The sequence below is a fragment of the Rhipicephalus microplus genome, chromosome 3, assembly GCF_043290135.1.
Source record: "Rhipicephalus microplus isolate Deutch F79 chromosome 3, USDA_Rmic, whole genome shotgun sequence".
Taxonomy (NCBI): Eukaryota; Metazoa; Arthropoda; class Arachnida; order Ixodida; family Ixodidae; genus Rhipicephalus; species Rhipicephalus microplus.
Window position 1 is genome coordinate 137,635,280 of NC_134702.1, and position 13,819 is coordinate 137,649,098.

The 13,819-nt window shown below is 48.2% G+C and overlaps 1 long non-coding RNA gene across 1 annotated transcript in view; it reads left to right on the forward strand.

Annotated features, from left to right (window-relative positions):
- The first annotated feature begins 279 nt into the window (after nt 1–279).
- The window catches only part of LOC142803947 (uncharacterized), a 39,194-nt gene continuing 25,654 nt past the window's right edge, over nt 280–13,819 (forward strand). Inside the window, exon 1 of the long non-coding RNA XR_012894384.1 lies at nt 280–1,170. This is a non-coding gene — a long non-coding RNA (uncharacterized LOC142803947). The remainder of the gene's footprint in view (nt 1,171–13,819) is intronic.

The window sequence follows — 13,819 nt, forward strand, 5'->3', positions numbered from 1 at the left end:
CATGTGTCAGCATAAGAATTCACAGCGCGCAACTCAAACTGCGTGGTTAGAAACATGTGTCCCCTGCCTGAATGCCGAATACTTTTTTAAAAGAAGTATCGGTTGTCCGGCTTACTACAGGCGAGTGATGCGCACGTACACAGCTTGGCAGCAAAAAGTAGACTGGCGCTTTGTTTACGCGCCTATCATTGCGTGATCAAAAAGCACTTGAACATTGCGAGAGTGACGAGGAGGAAAAAGGGTGAGGTGGACCGACCCAGATAGGAGATGGGGTGAAGCGTGGACAAAATGCGGCGAAAACTCCTCAAGCATCCATACTGCCACTTGATACCGACTAATCAACGCCACTCGGAGAGGTTCTTTCTCAACAATCACCTTCGATGCCGGTGCGCCTAAGTGGGAAATCCATCATCTGTGCGGCGCTTATTCAACATGGTATCATGCTTTGCCCATCGTAAACAAAGGTGTCAGTCTCTTTCAATGCATTTCACTCTGCGCGCTTAACTCTACACAGCTGTGTTTATGCTGTTAATCACTACCTACCAGTGTAGCACCAAACATTGACAGCCGGAAAGCGATGTATATACCTAGTTCGAGAAGGTTGCAGAACATGAGAACTACAACTGCATGTTATGGGCCTTATCGGGTTGGTGTACACATAACAGCACCGTCTGCGCGCGTTAAACGATAGGAATAAGCGATAAGGAATTATAAATAAAAACCTGTTTTATCAGTCGTACTGCAAAGCTTCACATAAAAATATCTAGCCCACCTAATAAAAATGTGATGTTAGTATATTTTATACGCTTACATTCAGCGATATGTACTCACTATCAAACGCAGCAGCAATGCACTTCGAGCAAGCTGTTGTACAGTGTCGTTCTTCTCGTGCATTACAATAAGGTGTGCAGGTGCTAGAAGATGGCCAGGAAAGTTACATAGAGAATACATAGAAGTCTTTCAAAATCTTGAAAGCGACCAAGATGATGTGACAGCACACTGTGCAGTACAAACGAAGGGCGACACTTCTTCAGATGCGATTCGCAGACGACAGTTGTCGCGCAGTTATGCGTCGCCGTGCATGAGACAATAGCGTTAGGAGAGCCATGAGAGCGCCTCTTGTAGCCAGGACCTTCTGGTGTTGTATTACCTTCGTTTATCGGTTACAAGGTGAGTGACTAAAAATTGAAGTACCGTGAAACGCTTCGCTTTTTTGTATTAAAGATATATATATATATATATATATATATATATATATATATATATATATATATATATATATATATATATATATATATCAGCCTCTATGTGTATATGCCTCTATATATATATATATATGCGATGCCTCTCTCTCTCTCTCTCTCTCTCTCTCTATATATATATATATATATATATATATATATATATATATATATATATATATATATATATATATATATATATATATAGAGAGAGAGAGAGAGAGAGAGAGAGAGAGGCATCGATCACGTTCGCTTTGCACTTCTGACCGGTCTTAGGATAGACTTGTGCAGTAACTATTCGTGCGTAACAGAATAACGCCAGGTGGATTTTTGCGTAAGAGTTGTATAAACTGCTGGCCGAAGTCCCTGAAAAAGAGAATTCGTATGTTTCAAAGCGCAGGTCATAGGTGAACGCTTCTGCGTTGAGCGACGCAACCGATAGAGCGAACGAAAAGCAAAAGATAGACAGCCCAAAGGAGTTTTGCAAGATAACAGCCACCGATCGAGCCGCTGTGTTGGCGTTTGCAATTCCTTACTCCTCCTTGCGCTTCTTGTGATAGCGAAATGAATCCGTCTCGCACACTGGCACGACAAAGTCGGTTGGCCCGCGAGCCTTGGGAGAAGGCGACGTGCTCTGATCGATGCCACACTATGTGTGTGGGACGGTCTAGTGGACTCTAAAATGGTCCCTTATAGTCCACCGCAGCGTTCGAGTTAGCCAGCGGCGGCCGAAGTTGGGGGCATCAGGTTTACCACGACACGTTCATGCGAAAGCTATAAAATTCAATACTCTCATTCTCCCCGCGCAGCGGTACCTTGACGCATGCGCATTTACTAAACTTGTCGCAAAGTAAAAACAGCTGAACTTCTGCGCTTAGAATTCACACTCGACAGTTTCATATACACCAGTGTCGTTTTTGTCTGGTTACCGAGCAGTTACAATGTAATAAAGGGCTGACTGCAAGCATGTTCGACATGTATCGATGTGTATTCGCCAATCTCACACACTTACCTATGTGCAGGCATCTGATATATTACAGCAGCATAGGGATGATGAAAGAAGTGAGAGTTATGTGCATGATAGAGAAGCAGCCTTCTTTGTGCGAAATCAATTAAAAAAACGTACTTGATCCCTCAGTTCAGGAAATCGTATAATATGAGAGTGAAACGTGCCTTCGCGGAGGTAGTTAAGCGTTTATTGTTCAATGTTTGACCACAAGGGTGAAAAAATGAATGCTGCAGCAAGAAACGGTAATGTCACGCGCGCGAAGCACGCCAAGCAGCTCAAAACTTGCAGCTCGCACGTCAAGCAGAAGGGAGGCCCGAAATGAGCATGCACAAGACAAGCACAGCCTAACAATTGTCACAGCTCGACAGTTAAAGCGACATGTCGTCGAGCTCAACGACATGTTCTTCGGCATCTTGACAATATTGACAGGCAACGTTGGAGAAATTTCTGTGGATCTCTGGACCCCAGGCAACCTCTGTCTAAGATCTGGAGGGTGGTACGAAGTTTGCAGACAACTCCCCAACAACGTCAACCATTTCAAACTGTTGCTCTACATCAGGGACGGACAGAAATTGAGATAGCCAGTGACTACTGTAGCCTCATCGTGGACACCACTGATGGTCTCGCCCCTAATGAGCTTCTTACTACCATTGCGCCTCCATCGTCTGACGAGCGCCTTGATGTACGTTTTACAATACATGAGCTTGACGCTGCGATTTCTGCCTCCCGCCGATCATCAGCACCAGGACCTGACGGAATCACGTATGCTGCACTCAATCATCTTGATACAGAAGCACGACGTATCCTGTTATCTCATTATAACACCTCATGGGAGTCAGGAGAAGTCCCAGCTAATTGTAAATGCAGTCGCATTATTGCATTGCTTAAGCCGGGGAAGTGTCCTTATGCACTTTCCTCCTACAGACCAATCGCGTTAGCCAGCTGCGTCGGAAAAGTGATGGAAAGAATGGTACTGGCACGATTAGAGTGGCTTCTAGAGAGCAACAACTCCTTTCCTGCATTTATGAACGGCTTCAGAAGAGGCCGATCTGCCATTGATGGTGTGGTCGACTTGATCCCCAGCGTTGAAGAGGAAAGAAGCCGACGCAGACTAGTGGCGGCGGTCTTCTTAGACATTAAGGGTGCCTACGATAATGTGCTGCATTATGCGATCCTTGACGCACTGGAAGATTTCGACATCGGTGGACGACTGTACGCTTGGATTTTTAGCTACCTTAGGGACCGCACCATTTACATGACGACAAGTAACGGAGACACCGATCGATATAAGGTTCATCGTGGTGTTCCCCAAGGAGAAGTTCTCAGCCCGATCCTATTCAATGTCACAATGATCGGCCTAGCACCAGAACTTCCCAGCACGGTGAAGATTACTGCATACGCTGATGACATATGCATATGAGCATCCGGAACTACTCGTCCGCAATTGCGAGCTCGACTGCAGCGTGCAGTGACGATCACATACAAATATCTACGACGTCAGGGGCTCACTCTTTTAATCGACAAATGCGCAGTGCTTGCGTTCATGCGCAAGCATATGTCGCAATACCCGATATTTATTAATGGGACATCGATACCTGCTGTAACGCACCACAAGTTCCTTGGGGTTGTCGTACACAGAGATCTATCGTGGACGAGGCATGTCGCAGTACTTAAATCTAAATTGAAGAGCTTTGCTCTCATTTTTCGCCATGTATATATAGCAGGAGCAAGATGGGGCCCATCAGAATCATCGCTACTTCAATTGTACAATGCTCTATTTGTGGGATACATTCGATACAGCATGCCGGTGCTTTCCAATATGAGACCTAGTTGTGTGAAGACACTAGCGAGTGTTCAAGCTCAATTGTTACGAAGATGCTTGGGTCTACCGCGCTGTACTTCAACAAATGGGACAATCGCAGAGGCTCGGGCTTGTCAGTGTATACATGCTCTGCGAGCCACTTAGAGTTCACCTCTGATTACTGAGCCGACACAGACAGCACCCACTGTCAGTACTACCCGCCACTCACCCAGATTGCAGTTTCTCAAGAGTAATATCGCGGCATGAAAATATTATACTAACAAAGTTTTCTCCGCCAAATGCCCCTGCAGTGCCTCCATGGGTCCTGCCTAAACCACCTATCTTTTTTACGATCCCTGGAATTACGAAGAAGTCGCTCATTTCTTCTGTTGGCCTCAGACAACTGACCCTATATCACATTTATACAACGTACAGTGATTCTCTGCACGTGTACACCGATGGATCAACCACGCTAAACACCTCCGCCGCAGCCTTTGTCATCCAAGACATGGATATCGCTCGACGATTCAAAGTGCACCATAAAACCACATCAACGGCCGCAGAGCTTGTCGCTATCCGAGAGGCAATAAGGTTTATTTCCGGAGAGCGACCTCGAGCCTGGAGGATTTTCTGTGATGCCAAACCCGCTTTGCAAACCATTAATTGCATCATAAAGCAAGGCCCGTATTACAGCTTGGCAATAGAAATCACAGAACTTATTCAGGTTGCTTCAACAAATGGCCATCTTATAACTTTCCAGTGGATTCCCGCTCATTACGGCGTGATGGGAAACGAAGAGGCAGGCGCTGAAGCTAAAAATGCCTTAGGCAGTGCCCCTGAAGTACGCATTGCGTTTTCACGAGCTGACACGAACGCCCTGCTTCGCTGCGTGGTGCGCAGCTACACACTTCAGCACTGGACCAAACCGGAACGGCGACACCAGCGACTTCACAAATGGGACCCGGAAATGAGGTTCCGCATGCCTCCTAAATTGAAACGGCAACTCACAAGTATGATCCACCGCACTCGTCTTGGTGTAGCGTACACCAGACGTTACGCACATGTCATCGGTCGCAGTGACACCGGTCCTAATTGTGAACACTGTGATTTGCCAGAAACACTAGAGCACATATTTTGTGTCTGCCCAGCATACGCACGTGAACGACAAACACTGATTTCTTCTGCTGAACTATATCGCAGTAGGTAATTAACTGATGAGACCATGTTGGGCCCTTGGCCAGACACCAACAGTGCAACTGCGGTCACAAGAGCAGTTATTACCTCTTTAGAAACAACTGGACTATGTGCGCGGCTATAAAATGTGTCTCAGCTAGAAAGAACACTACATACTCACCTCTCTATCTCACCATCGTCATCCATTAATCTTTCTTTTCCCCTTTCCCTTCCCCCAGTGTAGAGTAGCAGGCTAGAGCAAGCTATCGCTCAGGCCGACCTCTCTGCCTTTCTGTAAATGAACTTACCTCCTCCTGAAGCGACCTGTTCAAACAGATATAATAATAATAGTAATAATAACAATAACAATATCTGGCGTTTCAAATATCAAAACCACCATATGATTATGAGAGACGCCGTAGTGGAGGGCTCCGGAAGTTTCGACCGCCCGGGGTTCTTCAACGTGCACGGACATCGCACAGTATGCGAGCATTTATTATTTCGCTTTCATTGAAATGCGACCGCGCGGCCGTGATTGAACGGGCGCAATTCTGGTCAGTAGCCGAGCATCCTAGCCACCATTTCACCGAGGCTGACATTTGCAAAGAGAAAGATGCGCAAAAAGAATGCACAAGTATACACAGAATGAGTGCTAACAACTGTCACAATACTTGTTCGTGTGTAAGCAGCATGCTCCTTTAGCAAACCCGGCATTGAGCGAAATGACCTTTGTGCTCTCTTTGATCACTTTAACACACACACACACACACACACACACACACACACACACACACACACACACACACACACACACACACACACACACACACACACACACACACACACACACACACACACACACACACACACACACACACACACACACACACACACACACACACACACACACACACACACACACACACACACACACACACACACACACACACACACACACACACACACACACACACACACACACACACACACACACACACACACACACACACACACACACACACACACACACACACACACACACACACACACACACACACACACACACACACACACACACACACACACACACACACACACACACACACACACACACACACACACACACACACACACACACACACACACACACACACACACACACACACACACACACACACACACACACACACACACACACACACACACACACACACACACACACACACACACACACACACACACACACACACACACACACACACACACACACACACACACACACACACACACATTGGCCCCGTATCTGCATGTTTCATTGCAAATGTCGTCGAAAGACGATAACCTTGCGTGTGGAGAGAGTGAACAAAACGTCGTTTATTTCATGTTCTGCGAGAGAAAATCGGTAAATTGTTTTCTAGAAGCACTGCGTTAGAGAGTCCCGATCCGTGCAGCGAATGCGAACAGCGCATCGAGGCACGTTAGACACGAGCGCTATCTGGCAGTTATCTTCAAAAACAAAGGAAGGCGTGCGTCCACGGAGAAAGATGCGCGCCTGTCTCGGAGGCGGTAAGCTGTAGAACGCAAAGCGACGGGCAGGTGCCACCACAGTGTCGTCTTAGCTAGAGCAACTGTATATGATCCCTACAGGACCAGAGTAGCGCAACTGTTTTCCAACGCCGCCGGCGCCGCCAGCAACCTTACATTGCGGAGAAGCTGATGCTCAGGCCAATTTTGCGTTTTCCGACGCCGCCACTGCATTGGCGCGAATCATCGCCAGTCAAGTTCAAAGCGAATCAGGCTGGTCTTCGCGCTTTGTCTGAATGCGGTTCATGGATGCGTGCGGGTGACTGTGGATCAGTTCTATGTGCGCACCAGGTCTCCAGTTCTACCATCACTGCTATCGGAATGTTACAATGACAGGGTACACTGTTAAATGATGTTTTACTAGCTGCTGAGTGCTCCTTCGTTTGGGGTGTACAAGCTTAAAGAGAACCGCGCTGTTCTTTGTCGCGCATTTATATTTGTTCAAAGGGAGCCAGATTACCTAACTTCATACAAAGAAAATATATTTATTTACCACTGTCGTAGCCACTGACGTAGCTACAAGGACGCGGTTGCTGATGTCGCTGAATTTTATCTTGTGAGATCGCAAGGGCCGACTCCGGTGCCGTAGATGTTCGCCACCACCGGTGTCCGTAATCACTATTGAATTAAATCAAAAGAAAAGAAAAAAGCGTACAAAAAACATGCACGTCTGACTTGGGAATCGTACCAGATTCTTTTGTGTGGCAGCAGAGTACTCTACCGCAAAGCTACACCAAATGTGCGCGCCATTCTCTAAACTGACTTTTCCTAGGCCGCAAATCGAGTAAATATTGCGTTTACGTGTGTAATCAATTGTTTTAAAACAGTGAAGTAACAAGCGTGCGTTACACAATGCGAATTGTGCAAAGAGTGCACCGTTATGCTCTTACGCACTTCAAAACCCTAAGGAATAGCTCATCATTGGGTTATATTCGCCGAGACGTATCGGCTGATTTCATGAACCGTCAACGTCAACGAATGTTGCATATTTCACCAGCGTAACGTTAATATACTAAATCTTCCCGCTCGTTATCGCTCTTTTTCATAGAGTGACGCTTGTACCCATGTCTCCAATTTTTTATTTGTTTTTCCGAAAATTCTGGGAGCTGCCGCTCCCTCCTTGCGAGAATGGATGAAATAGCCTCTCAGTATCTTCGACATGGACAACCGCTACGTCAGGCAGCGGCTACGAAACGTGAGATCACCTCAAGCGGCACAGACAGCGAGACAACGGAGTTCTACTCAGACGGCTTCGAGTCATCGGATGACGACTACACAGTCGTCATGAGCCGCAATGCAAAAAGAATACTGCTACGAACATCGTCGATAGCGAGTTTATCCACCGTGCAGGCTACCGCGCAGCGTTGGCCGCACACTATACTCTTCATGGCTGTGGACCCTTCAGGCAACCTACGGCGGCTTAGCAGGCAAGTTCTCTCTGCATGCTTTGAAAGACTCGCTCCAAACGAGATTAATTACGTGAGGATTAACTTACGGAAGAATGTTCTGGCAGTTGATGTTCTACACTGTAGTGCGCTGCAAAGCCTACAAAACACCACGGATATCGACAGAGTCGCAGTCAAATCAGTGATTTCCACTGACTGCAAGGACAGTGTTGGCGTCATTTATGACGTGGACGTTTCCATTCCCGCTGACAATTTTCCTATCTTGATAAAGCAAACTACAGACGACATCCTCATCAAGCACAACGCAAGGCTCGGTTGGTCCGTTGCCTGAAGATTGTTTTCGAGGGAGACAGTCTTCCACCACGCGTCAAAGTTGGCCACGTTCGCCACCAGGTCCGTCTATACACACCGAAGCCCTTACAATGCTACAGGTGTTTCAAGATGGAACATGTAAAAGGAGCATGTACCAGCAATATTGTGTACCCGCGGTGTGCTGAACCTCATTCAGAAGACACCTGCCACGCAACTGCGTTCAAATGCTCCAACTTCCACGGCGCTCATAAAGCGTCGTCTAATGATTGCCCGTGAGTGCGAAATGAGCGTGCGGTGCTGAAACGCTTGGTGCGTGACAATTCAACGTGTAGAGAAGCTGCTGCTACTGTCAGGCGACGTCGGCATCACCACAAAAGATCATCATGAAACGTGACATTTGCCGATAGAGACTCGCCATCTCCCGCAAAAACAACTGACCACCCATCATCAAGCTCTGTGAAGACGGATACACCGGAAACAATAACCGGGTCAACACTCCCCCCTCGGGAAGGGTGGCCATCCCTTCCACGAACACAGCTTGATTCAGAGGTGCCTCAAATCCCGCCAAACTCGATGCCCGGACGAACCACTGATGCAAAGACAACTGAGGATCGCCAGATCATTAACCTGTTGCAGACCTTTATGAGTGCAATGCGCATGCTCATAAGCAATATGAACACCCTGCTAGCTCAAAGCGCACTCCAGGTGCTGGACACTTTTTGAGTCCGGTGCTTGCAGCTCTAAGGTAAAACTATGGCTCACGACATGTTATCCTTTCGAGAGGAGGTCAAGTACTCATCTGCCCTTCAGTGGAATGCCATAGGGCTTAGGGCACGTATGTCCGACTTCCGGCAGTATGTATTCACGAACCATTTCTCTATAATTGTGATTTGTGAACCGAACCTGTCAGCTCACGTGAGACTGTCTGGATATGAGTGTTTAATGCCTTCCACTACCCACGGAGAACGCAGCAAGATTGTTGTGTTCATACGGCGCGACTTAACTTATGTTCGTCACCCTGTACCCCCTCACGAAAAAAAAAACCAGTACGTTTGCCTAACGGTAAAAAACAAGAAGACCACATTCACAACCATCGGAGCCTACTTACTTCTATCAAATCGTCTAGACCGTGAGCGCTTGCGCGGAATTTTGAATTCAACTCTCCAGCCATTGGTGATAACTGGCGACTTCAATGCCCCCCACTACTTACGGGGAAGCTCCAGGGTCAACACTAGAGGTGGACAGTTAGTGTCTTTCGCTTCTCAATGTGAACTTATCCTCGTGAATGACGACAGCCCTACTTATCTGCATGAATCGGCCTATAGTAGTTGCCTGGTCCTCACTTTCGTCTCACGCTCGTTCGCCAGAAAAGTGCACTGGTTTTCGTATTTGGAAACAAGGGGTAGTGACCACATCCCAACATACCTGAAGATAACGGCTTTCTAAGTCTCAAGTCCTCCAGAGCCGTCCAGTGCATCGATTGGCAAAAATACAAGTTAATCATGAAAGGCTATGTTGGCGGCTCAACCTTCAACCCAGAGGACGCATTGAAGATTGCCCTACAGTTCACCACGCATTCGGTGAGCTCGCAGTGATATGGACATTGAACTCGAGAAACTCCGAGTGATTCTTCGTCGTGCAGAACGACGTTATAGACGCACGAAGTCCTTTGATTACCTGAAAGTGGCCAGAAGCACACAAAAGGAAATACAGCCTCACATGGACAAGTTGGATAAGCGACGATGGGTATCTTTTTGCGAGTCTTTGGATCCCAGAAAGCCTCTGTCACTAATCTGGAGAACTGTCCGGGGTCTTCGTACAACCATTACTCAGCGCTACCCGTTTAAATTTGTGGGACTTCACTTACGCTGCGAAGAGATTGACGTCGCAGAATCTTTCGCCTGCAGGGCAAATTAAACTAGGGCGAAGACGCCCGACTGTTCTGTATCCTCACGTGATCCCTGAATGGAGTGTCTCTTTTCAATGGAAGAACTAAAGGCTGCGCTTGCTTTGTGTAGACGTTCTTAAGCGCCAGGACCTGACGGCATCATCTACTGCGCTCTGTGTCACCTAGGAGATCACGCTCGAAAGGCACTCTTGCGGCTATACAACGACTCCTGGCAAACTGTCATGGTTCCACAGGAATGGAAGTCAAATCGCTTGATTCCATTTCTCAAAGCCGGCAAATCACCTTTGAACATTTCCTCTTTCCACCTGATTGCCCTCGCGAGCTGCGTGGGAACAGTTACAGAAATAATGATTTTAACGCGCTTGGAATAGTACTTAGAGTTCTACGAAATATATCCAGATGCCATGCCGGGTTCAGGCGAGGCCGCTCATCAATTGACAACGTAGTTGACTTGGTGACATATGTAGAACACCAGAAAGCCTGCAAACGGTTATCTGCTGCTCTGTTTCTTGACGTTAAGGGGGCTTACGACAATGTCACCCACGATGCAATTCTCAGCGCATTAGAAGGAGTGGGACTCGGTGGCAAGATATACATGTGGGTTCAGAGCTACCTACAGAATAGGTCATTTCACGTGCAGACAGAGAATGATCGACCCGACACCCGAGTATTACTGTAGCCGAGGAGTCCCGCAAGGCGGAGTGCTAAGCCCGACGCTGTTCAGTACAACACTCGTTGGACTAGTTGGCAAGCAACCGACTTTCCATTTATGCTGATGACATCTCTGTGTGGACATCAGGTGCGACTCGACTTCAACTTCGCGCTCGACTTCAGAAGGCAGCATCAGTGACATTGCACCACCTACGTAAACAAGGGCTCGAAATCGCAAGTGGAAAGTGTGCAGTCATGGCTTTCACCAGAAAGCCATTGTCCGCTTACGGCATATCAAATAACAAGCAATTGGTGTCATACAGCCGTAGTCACAGGTTCTTGGGAGTCATAATCAAACGAAACCTGTATTGGACCCCAAACGTAAACTACGTGAAGAAGCGGCTGACCGCCATGTGTCACTTGTTCGAGTTCCTTGCCGGAAGAAAGTTGGGGAGTGTCTGTAGAGTCTATGTTACAGTTTACAAGGCATTATTTATTGGATTCCTGCGGTACAGCATACCTGTAGTTACGTTCCATTTGGTTCTTTCCACTCGCCTCTCGCTTGTTGCGCGACATTTGCTGCTGCCGCCAAGGAAGCCGAAGACGAGAACTTTTCATCTGCTGGCACCTTGAGGAAACGACCGCTCCGACATCATATGGATATAGAGACGTTTATTCGTTTCTCCTTCTTTTCTCCCCTTCACTGTCCCTGCACCCCTGGTTTTATCCCCTGTTTCCCCATTCAACCACTCTTACAGTCCAATCGTAACGCACCACTCTTACAGTCCAATCGGAACGCACAGATGTGTCTCTCCTCGCCACAACCTCGAAGACCCACCGCCTCTTGCCCACTCATCGGTTCTCCACCGTCGCTCTGGTTTCTTTCACACCGGTTCCCGGAATGGTCAACGACGGGCGTTGCCAGGTCGTGGAAAAGCGCCTCCGAGTAAGTTCCCGCGATGCCGGGCTGACAGGCCATCAATAGAATTGGCCCTTGCGCCAATGCCGTCGCCTCCGCTGATTCTGATTGTCCGGCGGACGCGTACGTGTACCTTCCACGTGTACCTCCCACGTGTACCTTCCACGTGTACCTTCCACGTGTACCGGCCACCTGCAGCCTGGCTTGGTCTCCTGTAAGGCGCCATAATTGAGCCCGACAGGGGCACGGGAGTTGTCGCGTCCTTTGTGGCCAGCAGACAGTCATCGTCCCGCATTCCGGTGGCCCTGCTTCCTTGTTGGCGAGGGGTCGCCGGCCGCGGGGTGGGTAACATAAGGTATTCGGGGAACGCACGAAGTTCGAGCCCAACACCTCTCCTCCAACTGTGTTGCACTGTATCTATGACATGCGACACAAACACAACCACATATGCGCACATGTTCACTGGCTCGACACGTGATGCACCAACTGTAACTCGTACCTCGTTGACTCCGTCGCGCGCACGCGCTAACAAAGCATACATCCCCTTAACTCCCCGTCCCTTTTATGCGTCATCATTAGGAGTCACTAACCGCGACATTGTGTCGGCATTAGCGTGTAGACACCCCTTTTTGTGTTCAATTTTCAGGTTATACTTCTGTAGTGCCAACGCCCAGCGTGTCAGCCTAGCGCTCTGCGGAGTGGTTAGAGTCAGAAGTTTGAGTGGGTTATGATCGGTAATCACCTTGATTTTAGCGCCAAACAGCCAAACATCCAACTTTCCCAGTGCCGAAATGATTGCATAAGCTTCCTTTTATATTGTGGCCCATCGGGTCTGAGCCGGGCTAAGCTTCTTGCTCAGAAAAGCGATAGGGCGCTCCTTGCCCACCAGATCCTGCTGTGCCAGGCACGCACCAACGGCGTAATCAGATGCATCTGTGGGGAGGATAAATTCTTTCCCCGGGTCTGGTGCCTGCAACGCCGACGCCTGCCCTAGACAGTTTTTCACCTTGTCAAAAGCTTCCTGCGCCTCTGTATTCCAAGGTAATTTCTGCGGAATACGTCGGCCAGTTAGGTTAGTCAGAGGCATAACGACTTTGGAGTACTCGGGCACATAGTCCCTATAATAGTTGGATAGCCCTAAGAAACTACGAAGCTGTCCCTTTGTTTCGGGAGCCGGGATCTCCTTTATCGCCCTGACCTTCTCTGGATCGGCCCCGTGCTTGCCTGGTCCCACAATATGCCCCAAGAATTTCACTTCTTGTTGTGCAAACCGACATTTGCTTACGTTGAGCGTCAACCCTGTATTCGCTAGGGACACAAGCACCTTGTCTAAATGTTCCAGGTGCTCGTTCCAGTTCTCGGAGTATATCGCTACATCGTCAATGTAAGCGCAAGCATAATGTCTATTCGGAGCCAGTATACTATTGATGACCCTCTGATAGGTACTGGCGGCATTCTTTAACCCAAAGGGCATCACTCTCCGTGCGTACTGGCCTGAGGGAGTGGCAAAAGCAGTACAAACCTGCGCGTCCTCGTCGAGAGGTATTTGCCAGTAACCCCTGAACATATCTAGCAGAGTTATGTACTTAGCCTTCGCTACTTGGTATAACAGATCAGTCGCCACGCTCATGGGAAATGCGTATGTCTCTGTTATTTCGTTGAGTCTCCTGTAATCGCAACAGATGCGGATGCCACCGTCCTTCTTTGATATGCAGACCAGTGGATACGCGTGCGGGCTTTCAACCGGGTATATCAATCCCCACTGCTGGAGCTCATTTACCTGCCTCTCTACTTCGTTCACCAGCGCCACCGGC